Below are 13886 nucleotides of genomic sequence, written 5' to 3' on the forward strand. Positions count from 1 at the left end.
ATCCAACCCCAGACTAGCCATCACTGACACGTGGCACAATCTTTACACATTGTCAGAACTGAACGGTACCCAGGCAAAACTGTGGGTCAGTTGATGCCAAAGGTGTGACACCTCTGTTCCCTATTCCATGCATTCCATTGCTTATGTTTCACCAGATCTCCACTAGCAGCCGACACATGCACCCCTGTCTAGGACAATATCCAGCAGTTCTTCTTCTAACCTAATCCACTGATTGCTCGGTGTACCTCTGCATGCGATTTTGTAGCGTCTAATTTTACTGGGAATGCTCATGGGTAGATCTTGGTGTCTAACGTCTGCTACCTTCCCTGTACCCTACCTCTGAAACTGCTGTTGTCATTACGTCTGCCTCTACTTTCACTATCCTGTGGCTAAATGTAGTCCTTCCGTACATGCCCCATCTGCTCGCATCATTAACACCATTTACAGCTGGAGACACTGTCCATATAGCATGCAGTCTGGTTGTGTGAATTTCCTCGCATTCTACCGCCAATATGAAAGCTGGATTAAATCAGTCGAAACCCCTGTACGTGCTCACCTTGACATTTCCGAAGGGAGCCCTCTTAATAATGCGTCCATCGCCCTCTGCTGAGCTTCCTGTAAAATTACTTCATTTACCATTGTTCTCAGCCCCATCCCATATGTAAAAACCATTAATCTTTCTTATGCTATCCGCATTTCCGTCTATTGATTCCACATGCTTCCTTTATCCCGTTCTCAACTGTTCCCTAATATGTCAGCCACTGTTTTGCTTTGTATACTTTTGAAGTATCCCCGTCCTGAAATCCGCCAATATTTCACCTCCCCTCCATAGCCTGGATAAGCTGTTGATTCAGACTGCTATTGCCACGATTGTTTCGGGACGGTTCGCGTCCTCAGTGCCGTCGAGCAGGGGGCGGGCAGGTGACATAATGACCATGACACACTGCTCCGCGAAGACAATCGACACACTGCTTCTCAAGTCCAGTGTTCGCCTGGTGAGACGGAGGCTGTAGATCCCGTTGTTTCAGGGTGGAGAACACTGTCGCAGAGTGAGATTACTAAAGAATGTGATACAACGCGTTGGCTTTGACCAATGACGTCAGAAGTTACTATAGATGAAGTATTGCAGAGATTTAACAGCAAAGACAAATGTAGAGAACAAAAGCATGCAGGGCAGAGAAAACAGGTGGTAGACATATAATTCGTACATTCATACCTTCAACATAATGTTAAGTATATCGCTTCTTTGAGTCCTAGTATCCTTTTCTTCAGTTGACTTATATAGCTCAACTGAAAAATGGGATACTAGTGCAAAAAGAAAGAAACAAAGACGGGAGAGAAGAAACGTTAGCATGGTGTACCTCAGTTGACATATATGAGTTGTATCCCAAACTTCAGCTGATCTGTATCTGTTAACTGCTGTACGGAATACAAATTTAGCGTATGTCGACTTTTTCGCCTTCGCTAGCACTAGTAACCTATTCTTCAGTTGACATACGTAGGCAACTGAAATACGGGATACAAATTTTACAAGTGTTGCTTTTTTCACCCCACTAGTACTTGCATCCTATTCTTCACTTGATACTACTACTAGCGAAGGCGAAAGTACCGTCATAAGTAAAATTTGTATACCATACTTCAGTTGACCTGTATAAATTCTTTTTACGCCTTCGATACTAATAGTATCGACTGAAAATTCTCATAGTCGTACTAGCGACGGCGTAAAAACCTACAACAGTATAATTTGTATCCCGTACTTCAGCTGACCTGTACAGGTCAACTGATGAATACCGTACGAGTGCTAGAGAAGGCGAAACACTCGACGTAGGTAAATTTTGTATCTCGTACAATAGGATACTAATGCTAACGAAGGCGAAAAATAGCCACAACTGTAAAAATTGTATTTCGTACTGCAGTTGACAAAACGTGCTTGAAGTCTTCCATATTCATAGGAATAGATGAATCCAAACCTGTTGTTGTTGTGGTCCTCCGTCCCGAGACTGGCGTGATGCAGCTCTCCATGCAACTCTATCCTGTGCAAGCTTCTTCATCTCCCAGTACCTACTGCAGCCTACATCCTTCTGAATCTGTTTAGCGTATTCATCTCTTGGTCTCCCTCTACGATTTTTACCCTCCACACTGCCCTCCAGTACTAAATTGGTGATCCCTTGATGCCTCAGAACATGTTCTACCAACCGATCCCTTCTTCTAGTCAAGTTGTGCCACAAACTCCTCTTCTCCCCAATTCTCTTCAATACCTCCTCATTAGTTATGTGATCTGCCTATCTAATCTTCAGCATTCTTCTGTAGCACCACATTTCGAAAACTTCTATTCTCTTCTTGTCCAAACTGTTGATCGTCCATGTTTCACTTCCATACATGGCTACACTCCATACAAATACTTTCAGAAACGACTTCCTGACACTTCAATCAATACTTGATGGATTTTAATACCTACTCCGAACTTTTCTTTTGTTTCCTTTACTGCTTGCTCAATATACAGATTGAGTAGCATCCGGGAGAGGCTACAAACCTGTCTCACTCCCTTCTGGTTTCTGTACAAACTGTAAATAGCCTCTCGCTCCCTGTGTTTTAACCCTGCCACCTTCAGAATTTGAAAGAGAGTATTCCAGTTAACATTGTCAAAAGCTTTCTCTAAGTCTACAAATGCTAGACACGTAGGTTTGCCTTTCTTTTTTCTAAGATAAGTCGTAGGGTCAGTATTGCTTCACGTGTTCCAACATTTCTACAGAATCCAAACTGATTTTCCCCGAGGTCGGATTCTACCAGTTTTTCCATTCGTCTGTAAAGAATTTGTGTTAGTATTTTGCAGCTGTGACTTATGAAACTGATAGTTCGGTAATTTTCGGATCTGTCAATACTTGCTTTCTTTGGGTTTGGAATTATTATATTCTACTTGAAGTCTGAGGGAATTTCGCCTGTCTCGCACATCTTGCTCACCAGATGGTAAAGTTTTGTCAGGACTGGCTCTCCCAAGGCTGTCAGTAGTTCTAATGGAATGTTGCCTACTCCCAGGGCCTTGTTTCGACTTAGGTCTTTCAGTGCTCTGTCAAACTCTTCACGCAGTATCATATCTCCCATCTCATCTTCATCTACATTCTCTTCCATTTCCATAATATTTTCAAAAATGGTTCAAATGGCTCTGAGCACTATGGGACTCAACTGCTGAGGTCATTAGTCCCCTAGAACTTAGAACTAGTTAAACCTAACTAACCTAAGGACATCACAAACATCCATGCCCGAGGCAGGATTCGAACCTGCGACCGTAGCGGTCTTGCGGTTCCAGACTGCAGCGCCTTTAACCGCACGGCCACTTCGGCCGGCCCATAATATTTTCCTGAAGTACATCGCCCTTGTATAGACCCTCTATGTTCTCCTTCCACCTTTCTGCTTTCCCTTCTTTGCTTAGAACTGGGTTTACATCAAAGCTCTTGGTATTCATGCAAGTGGTTCTCTTTTCTCCAAAGGTCTCTTTAATTTTCCTGTAGGCAGTATCTATCTCACCCCTCGTGAGATAAGCCTCTACATCCTTATATTTGTCCTCTAGCCATCCCTGCTTAGCCATTTTGCACTTTCTGTCGATCCCATTTTTGATATTCCTTCTTGCCTGCTTCACTTACTGGATTTTTGTATTTTCTCCTTTCATCAATTAAATTCAGTATCTCTTCTGTTTCCCAAGGATTTCTACTAGCCCTCATCTTTTTACCTACTCGATCCTCTGCTGCCTTCACTATTTCATTCCTCAAAGCTACCCATTCTTCTTCTATTGAATGTCTTTCCCCCATTCCTGTCAATTGTTCCTTTATGCTCTCCCTTAAACTCTGTACAACCTCTGGTTTAGTCAGTTTATCCAGGTCCCATCTCCTTAAATTCCCATATTTTTGCAGTTTCTTCAGTTTTAATCCACAGTTCATAACCAACAGATTGTGTTCAGAATCCACATCTGCCCCTGGAAATGACTTACAATTTAAAACCTGGTTCCTAAATCTCTCTCTTACCATTATATAATCTATCTGATACCTACTAATATCTCCAGGATTCTTCCATGTATATAACCTTCTTTTATGATTCATGAACCAAGTGTTAGCTATGATTAAGTTATGCTCTGTGCAAATTTCCACCAGGCAGCTTCCTCTTTCATTTCTTAACCACAATCCATATTCACCTACTATGTTTCCTTGTCTCCCTCTTCCTACTCTCGAATTACAGTCACCCATTACTATTAAATTTTCGTCTCCCTTCACTACCTGAATAATTTCTTTTATCTCATCATACATTTCTTCAATTTCATTATCTGCAGAGCCAGTTGGCATATAAACTTGTACTACTGTAGTAGGCGTAGGCTTCGTGTCTATCTTGGCCACAATAATGCGTTCACTATGCTGTTTGTAGTAGCTTACCCGCACTCCTATTTTTTTAATCTTTATTAAACCTACTCCTGCATTACTCCTATTTGATTTTGTATTTATAACCCTGTATTCACCAGACCAAAAGTCTTGTTCCTCCTGCCACCGAACTTCACTAATTCCCACTATATCTAACTTTAACCTATCCATTTCCCTTTTTAAATTTTCTAACCTACCTGCCCGATTAAGGGATCTGACATTCCACGCTCCGATCCGCAGAACGCCAGTTTTCTTTCTCCTGATAACGACGTCCTCTTGAGTAGTCCCCGCCAGGAGATGCGAATGGGGGACTATTTTACCTCCGGAATGTTTTACCCAAGAGGACGCCATCATCATTTAATCATACAGTAAAGCTACAAAAAGTAAATTGTCCAGAATGATAAACAATTCTTCCAAAATATCTCAAAATCGCTAAGAATGAAGATAAGTATCAAATGAATTGGAACGAACAAATGATGTAGTTCAAGCGACAAAAGTCATACACGATGTCTAGCCCTGTCTTTTAAAAACACATTCATTTACTTCAATTTACAATGATGACGCAACACCACAGGAAAGAAACGATTTGCTACCTGCAGCTCTAAAATAAAAATTAATGTCTATGAGTAAACTTTGACGTCTTTGATCTCATTCTCCAGTCGAATCCGCAGGGTCTAACTTTGGTTCACAAATAACATTGTGGATGGCACTCCCGTGGTTGTAGAGCTGCTATACTAACACAAGTGAATTTAGTACAAAATGGATAGATATTTATACGCTTTCGAGCTGCACTTGCTTGGTTTTTGCTGTTCATTGGAGTACGTTTATTAAATACTTGTGCAGCAGTGGGTGTGCTAAGGCCTCCGCCTACCTCCGCTTACGTACTGCTGTGTCAGATGGTACCACACTTCGACAGGGTGGCTCACCTTGCAACGTTGAGACTGCTGTGTTGTATTTTGTAAGGCAGAACATTTGTGCTTGCCTTTCTACTCTGGGTATTTCTGACCAAAATTGAACCCTGCACTACGCAGAATCAATACCGAAAGGGCATGGATGTATGTGATGTCCTTAGTTAGGTTAAAGTAGTTCTAAGTTCTAGGGGACTGATGACCTCAGAAGTTGAGTCACATAGTGCTCAGAGCCATTTGAGCCAGTTGAACCAATACCGAAAACTAACACGTGTGAAAGGATGCAACGTGTCAGTAAACAAGGATGACAAACGAGAGTCCATACCATGAAGAATACAAAAGTGTATTAGCATCCAAGGGAGTGGAATATATCTATGATGTTGATCGACACCAGTTCTTAATGGAACGAAAGTTTAATCGTTTAATACCCATTATGTGATTAACTGGTGTAAAACACGGCAAATGAAACATGGACAATAAGTGCTTTGAGCAGTTCTCAGTTATTTGTTCAATGTATTCCAATCTCTGCCTACTCCTACAATGTTTTACTTTATCCAGCCCCCTGTAGTAATATGGGAGTTATTCCCTGACGTTTTAACACAATCCTCATCAACCTGTCCCTTCATCTCGTCGATGTTCTCGAAATGTAATTTTAAGGAGAAACTTCTCATTCTGTATCTTATTAGCCCACTTAATTTTCGACACTATTCTATAGCATCACACCTCCAATGCTTCGATTCTCTCCTTTTCCGGTTCTGCAAATGTCCGTGATTCGCAGCTATACAATGCTGTGCTCCAAAAGTACAGTCTCAGAAATGTCTTCCTCGGATTAAGGCCGATGCGTCGTTACCAAATTTCTCTTTGCCATGAATGCCGTCCTTGCTTGTTCCGACCTGTTTTTATATCCTCCTTAATTCGTCCGTCATGTTTTATTTTGCTTCCAAAGATCCTTCGCGGGCAACAGTTTTCAACTTAAGTTTATCACTAATCTCATTTATGCTGCTTTCGTCATTCTTATGTTTACAATCAATCCACATTCAATATTCAGAGTGTTCATTGCATTCAGCACGTCCTGTAACTCTTCTTCAAATTTACTGAGAATAACAATGTCATCAACGAATGTTATCCTTGATGTTTTTCCATCCTCAATTTCAATTCCACTCTTGGACTTTTCTCTTATTTCCGTCATTGCTTCTTGGATTTGTAGACTGAAAATAATGAGTTAAAGACCACATCCCTGTCCTACACCCTTTTTCATCCGAGCGCTTCGTTCTTGGTCTTCAATACTTATTTTACGCTTCTGTTTCTTGTACATATTGTATATTATCCGTCCTCCGCTATAGTTTGTTCATACTTTCCTAAAAATATCGAACATCTTGCACTAGCTTACATTGCCGAATGCATTTTCTAAGTAGACTAGTCTTATGAACATGCTTTGATTTTTCTTAAGTCTTGCTACTATTATCAAAAGCAACGTCAGAACAGCCTGTCTGTTGTCCTTGCATTTACGAAAGCCAAAGTGACAGTCACCTGACACATCCTCAGTTTCCTTTACATCTTCAAGATACGCTTAACACTTTTTTCTCCAGGAAGTAATGATAGCTTGCGCCATGAAACAATCGCTAACCAGACGTAGGACTTCCATAGCCGAAACTTCCCGTATGAAATACTTACTATAGTCACATACCTGAATTTTAGACTAGGATATAAGAAGCATGTAGTGGCATTCCGTAGGGGAATATTTGGACTTTATTTGATTCGGTATCATGTGTCTCGTTTCAGTTAGTGACAGGTCACTAAACACGTTTCATTACTTGATGCAGTTTAATGTTGTCTTCACGTCAGTGCAAGTTTAATATGTGCAAATTTTCTTTTTCTTTAAAACGATTACCTCTGTTTCACGAACAGCGTTGTGTTGTCCCATCACAGTTTATTCAGTGGATGCTACATCAAACATAATCATGGTGTGTGTGATCTTTCTCACATTCTGCAGGCTTTAATTTTTTTCTTTAGTGGAGCATAATGATTTATGTCCCAACGGTGTGAACATAGTGAGCCTCGTTTAGACACAGTATCCACCGAGTTGGTAAGGACCATTCGGAATGCTAATGGTTATTTATTTTTATTTGCCTTTATCCGTTCAAGACTCATATCACAATGATATTGGATTTGTCAGTGTAATACAGTGTCAAACAATTGACCAAAATACAACACACAGTATATAAAACGCTATAAGAGAGTAGCACATGTAGACTACGCGCATACATCTACCTCTTCATCTGCATCTACATCTACATGGATACTTTGCAAATCACACTGAAAGGCCTGGCAGAGGGTTCATCTAACCACATTCACAATAATTCCAATCTCGATCAGCGCACTGGAGAAACGAACACCTATATCTTCCCGTGCGATCTCTGATTTCCGTTATTTTATTATGATGATCATTTCTCCCTATGTAGGACAGAAAAATATTTCGCATTCGGAGGAGAAAATTGGCGATTGAAATTTCTTGAGAAGATTCCGCACAACGAAAAACGTCTGCATGTTAATGACGTCCACCCCAAATCCTCTGTCATGTCAGTGATACTCTCTCCTCTAGTTCGTGAAAATACAAAACGTGGTACTGTTCTTTGAACTTCCTCGATGTACTCGGTTAATCGTATCTGGTAAGGATCCCAGGCCGCGCAGTAGTACTCCAAAAGAGGACGGACAACGGTAGTGTAGACAGCCTCTTTAGTAGTTCCTGTTACGTTTTCTAAGTGTTCTACCAATAAACCGCAGTCTTTCGTTAGCGTTCCCCACAACATTTTCTGTGTGTTCTTTCCAGTTTACGTAATTTGTAATTCCTAGGTATTTAGTTGAGTGTACAGCCTTTAGATTTGACTGATTTATCCTGCAAACCAAGATGAACTTATTCCTTTTAGCACACATGTGGATGGCCTCACTCATTTCATTATTCAGGGTAAATTTCCAGTTTTCACAACACACAGATAGGAAGAGTGATCGGCTGTAGCCTTCTTTAAGAGATCTTTCCGGTATTTGTCTTAACGATGCAGGAAAACCATGGAAAACCCAATACAGGATGGCTGGTCACAACAGTTCCATCCTCCTCGATTATCCTTCTTAGCAGTTGCACTGCCTCATTTGGTAACCCTCTATTATGTAATGGTCTTTCATTTACACACAAGCCTGATCGATTCCTTGTTTTCCATGTTCTTCCTTTCATTTACCGAAATCTGTTCATTCTACTTTTTAAAATATTGTTGAATTCACTGACGAGGTTCTTACCAAGTTCGATCACCAACATTACCAGATAATTCGAATAAATAATTTTTAAGAAATGACAGAAACCATCAAATGCAAATTACTGAATATGGCTCACAAATATTCACTCCGAGAACATGGACCAAAGGTAACCTGGCCACGACTTGGCTCTGTTGCATCAAAGGTCTTAGTTCTTCAAACATACACGTTTAAGGCTATTCGCCTGATGTTTACAGGACATTTCTGCGTAAGTTTCAAACTGTACGAACGCACTTTTCTTAAAAACGCAAGGTTCTTCTTGGATTTTCACCGATCATCGGTGTCGAGAGATGATCATTATTCCATAATCAGTCATATGAGCGTATTGTAGACCACGTTCTCGCTAGAGCACCTCCATCTCTTGAGTCAGTTCTCTGAATTGTACTCCAACGCTTTCCTTCCCACCTACAAGTATCACGAGGACGGCGTATTGACGTAGCTGTATATTGGTAAACAGAGGTTTTATGTCAAAGCTGGGCATTAGATATGTTGCTAGTAAGTGTTGTTCCCGTATGAACTGGGTTAAATGTGCTGAATTCTTAGCTTGGTTCCGTATACCCAACCAACCTGTGGGCCAGATGTTTCACCAGATAGTAAGTGCGTGCCTTGATCCAGTTGACGATCAGTCTAAGACGATAGCTTTCCTTATGGACCTTTAGTACACATATATTCTTCCGGCACTCGAAGTTAATTAGGGTTTGCATCTGTCTCACTATTTTCACCTTGGTATCACTCTTCAGTTTTCTCTATAGCCTGATTTCCACTTATGTTTCTCATAAACTTCAGACCTGGCTTCACCAATTATTAATTGTGATATGAGTCTAAATCTGCTCCAGTGCGGGGTACTTACAATTCGGCGTCTGATTACAGAATCTCTGTCTCCCCATATGTAATCCATTTGACACTGTCTCCCGCTCGTTTCCAAATTTACCTTCTGCTCTTGTGCTTCTTCAGGAGTGTATTTGCTGTTACCTACCGAAATTTACTGCAGAAATCAAGGAATCTCTCTGCCCTCTCATTACTACTGCCTGGACTATATTGTTCCGTAACTCTGCCTTCTGTCCCCCCCCCCCCCCTCCCCCCCTCGTTCTACAGCATTCCAGTCTCCAATGATTGATAGAGTTTCATCAATCTTTCCAGATTGATTTACACATTCAGAACGCTCAAGTATTTTGTATATCTCTTCCCCTTCTGCTTATGATGGCGGCATGTATAACTAAAATAGTGTGGTTCGCGTTGGCTTGCTTTAGATTCTGATTGAATGATCCTATCATTAATGCATTCGTAGTAACTTACTCTCTGCTCTACCTTCCCGTTCTGTAGAAATCCTGCTCCTGCCTATAATATAAGGTGTACGCAAACGGACCTCACAAGTTTGAAAACTCATATTGATTTATTCATTTAACCTAGAGACATGGTTTTGATGTCTTTTATAGCAAAATACGCCAAGTTTTGCACAATACACCTAAATAACTTCAATGTGACTTCTGTTGTTTATGCAGCACACATCCCATCTGAAGTTCATTTCTTGACAAATTCAGTGCAGTACATCAGTTGTGACTTGCTCAGTTTTGAGGTAGATTCTGGCTGTGAACTCTAGTAGAGAAGCTGGTAAGGTTGGAACAAACAAGGTGCCCTTGATGATTCCCAAAATGAAAATATCAAGAGGTTTTAGGTCGAGTGAAGGTGGGGTCATGCAACTGGCGCGCCTCGACCCATTCACGTGCGTGGTAAACGAACATTTAGGGAATCCCAGACGTCTTACCAGTCAGTGAAAAATTAATCTATTTCCCTTGAAGATGGCTTCAACAGTAAGTCTGTAATTCGTGTGAATACGTTTGTATGAATTTCGAAAGTTGTAATGTTGTTTTTGATACACCCTATATTGTCTGCTGCTTTTGACATTGTCCTAAATTTATTTGACCAGAAATCCTTATCTTCTTTCAGTTTCACATCATTGACTCAGACTACATCTAGACTGATCCTTCTACGTTTTTATTTTCAGAGTTTCTAGCTTCCGCACAACATTTTGACATCTGAGATTCCACGTTCTGCCACGTAAAATGTTACCTTTTCGTTGGTTACTCCATCTTCTTCTCGTGGTCATCTCGCTCTTGTCAGTCCTTTTCCGGAGATTCGAATGATGTACAACTGCTTAATACCTTCTTTCTGGGGTCCGTCATAATTGGCAGACTGAATCTTTTGTCAAAGGAGAGATCATCATGACACGGTTTCTACCTTTACTGCCCACATATCATGTGGATACAAAGTTTTTTTCAATGCAGTTGTTGCCACTGCCCTCTGCATCGTTATGCCATTTATTATTACTGTTCATTCTGGCTTAAGGGGCTGTTTTCCACCTCAAGGGCACAAGACTACTTTAATTCTCTTTTGGCTTATCTATCCAATTTTCTAAGGCTATTGCCAGAAAGAGAGAGACTCCTTGTACCGTCAGTCTGCGGCAACCACGGCTGAAGGTTTTTATTCAAAACTTGTGCACTGTGTGGGATATAACCTAATACTCAGGAGTTTTTCGATTAGTAGCTAAAGATTCTACCCACTGACAATTTTTTTAAATTGTCTCGTTCCACCACAGTAGCCCCTATTTTTGCCCACAATATTTTTGAACACGTAGCCTATGCTACATTTTTCCTCACGGAAACCGGTCAACAGCGTCGTTCGCGTTACTTAAGCTAAAAATTCTGAAAACAAACCACCACTTTTGCAGTAAATATTCATACAGGGTGTTTATAAATGAATATCGGGGTTTTAACGCTTTATAATATTTGTTATATTAAACTTACAGTTATAAATGATATGTCAAATGAAAGAGCAACTGAAACAGTTGTGTTTGGTACCAGTGCGCATGCGCAGCGCGCAATGTATCCGCGGAATTGGTTGAACTTCACTGTACCCAAGCGCTGAATAGGCCACAAGGGGCCCAATGACAGGGCTTGATTTGCATGGCCTCCACGTTCACCCGACCTAACGCCATGCGATTGTTTCATATGGGGCTTCATCAAGGATCGTGTGTACGTGCCTCCGCTACCAGCACACCTCCCTGAGTTAAGAAACCGGATTGAAGCAGCTGCTGCTACAATCACTGAAGACACACTTATCAACGTTTGCGAAGAGCTCGGCTATAGACTTGATGGTTGCCGTGCGACAAATGGTGCTCACATTGAACATTTATAATGTTCTTGGTAAAATTGTTTGAGTTGCTCTATCATTTAACGTACCATTTATAACTGTAAGTTTAATACAATAAATATTATAAAGCGTTAAAACCCCGATATTGGTTTATAAACACCCTGTACTAATAATGTTGAATAGCTACTTCAGTTAACAAGAACACTTTTCTAGAAAACATAAAACTCTTTTCTGAAAGAATAAAAATTATTTTCTTGGAAGAACTTGAAGGGTCCTCCTTTAACGACGGTAAAAATATGAAACGTCTTGCAAATAAAGGACCTGTTCTCGGAACTCAAAAATGGTTGCCCATGGAGAAGTACATCTTGGAAAAGGGAATAGATCCATTCACAGAAGACAGTGAAGGTTCTCTTGCGTAGCAATAAAACAGTGGAGAGATATTAAATTTCCTCTTGAAAACAATGAAACAGTATGTGGTGTGCGTACTGTAAGACCTTCGGTACACACACCATCAGATTATTTGACTTGTCGCTCTAGCGAAGTAGGCGAGTGTCAGCAATATGTCTCGTGGTCTTATCGTGGCCTGTTTATCTTCTGTCGTTAGGTCAGACGATAGAAATGCCACTTGCACGCTTAGAGTAGCAGATTGACGGTGACCAACTTTAAACAGAACTTGATTAATTTTCACACACATGTATTAAAGTAATGCCAGCCGCGGTGGTCTAGCGGTTCTAGGCGCGCAGTCCGGAACCGCGGGACTGCTACGGTCGCAGGTTCGAATCCTGCCTCGGGAATGGATGTGTGTGATGTCCTTAGGTTAGTTAGGTTTAAGTAGTTCTAAGTTCTAGGGAACTGATGACCACAGATGTTAAGTCCCATAGTGCTCAGAACCAACCTATTAAAGTAATAACAATCATAAACCCTTTCTTAACTTGGTTCTGGATGATATTTACAATTGACAATCTGAAGTTCCTTTGGTCTTGGTGCGTTAATCTTATTCTCACATATCTCTGATACTTGACAAAGTGTCTATACATTTCTCTTCATGGCTATGTACACGAATATGATAATCTTATTAGGCGCAGACTGAAACTTGACTACAGACTAATGCAGACTGACTAATCGGAAGTCTGTACACTCGTTAAAATACCTCGCGCGTTCAGGTATCTCCGCGCGAGTGTGATCCGCGAGGAGAAAAGGTTGTACATTAGCAGCAATCTCATTGGCTGCATTACATATTAATACGCGTGTCAGCGGAAGCAGAATTTGGTCCGTTTCTAAGACAGCGCCACCTCGTAGTGCGGAGACGAACGAGCGCTGCGCCTGCGCTGTTGTGCTTAGCGGGGCGCGTTGTATTGAGAAAGTTGTGTACGCGCTGACTACGCGGAACTATGTACACAACACAGTACCACAGTTTCAAGCCGTCAGTACTATCAAGAGGAAGTTCTAGCTTATCTTGTGCGATCCACTGTTGTCGGCATAAATAGCCTCGCCTGTCACTTATCAACTTACACTTTGAAAGTAACGTAAAAGCGTCTAGATATCTTACACATAAGGAAAAACCATGTTTTTAGGATTCCGTACCTTAGGGGGTAAAAAACAGAACCATTATATAGGATCTCTTAGCTGTCCGTCTGTCTGTCTGTCCGTCAGACCGATAAAAACACTTTCTCGCATAAAGCAGCAGACGTATCGAGTTCCAACGTATGTCACAAACCAAGGTAGAGTAAAGTGAGTACAGTCAAAAGACACGGCAATTTATGTCATCATTTTAGACTCGTAAACTCACTCATCAAAACCTTTATGGTATTTCCCCTTGACCCAGAATTACGAAATTTGGCAAGAACTAAAGGAAAAAATCCGGAAAGTGTCATTTTGCAGTTAAAACATACGACAAAAAATTTGTCATCTCTTATCTGGCTGGCTGTCTGTCCATCCATCTCTTCAGACCCGTTTTCCCCAGGCACAGAGAGATACATCATGTTGAAATTTATGTCACACACTAGTGTCTACGGTGTGCTGACGGAGTAAAAACCGGAGTAAAAAATTTTAGCTTCTAATTCAAAGCAGTCAAAACATACTGCCATTTATGTCACATATTTTTATGCTTGAAAAC

This window comes from Schistocerca americana, chromosome 5, assembly GCF_021461395.2.
Source record: "Schistocerca americana isolate TAMUIC-IGC-003095 chromosome 5, iqSchAmer2.1, whole genome shotgun sequence".
Taxonomy (NCBI): domain Eukaryota; kingdom Metazoa; phylum Arthropoda; class Insecta; order Orthoptera; family Acrididae; genus Schistocerca; species Schistocerca americana.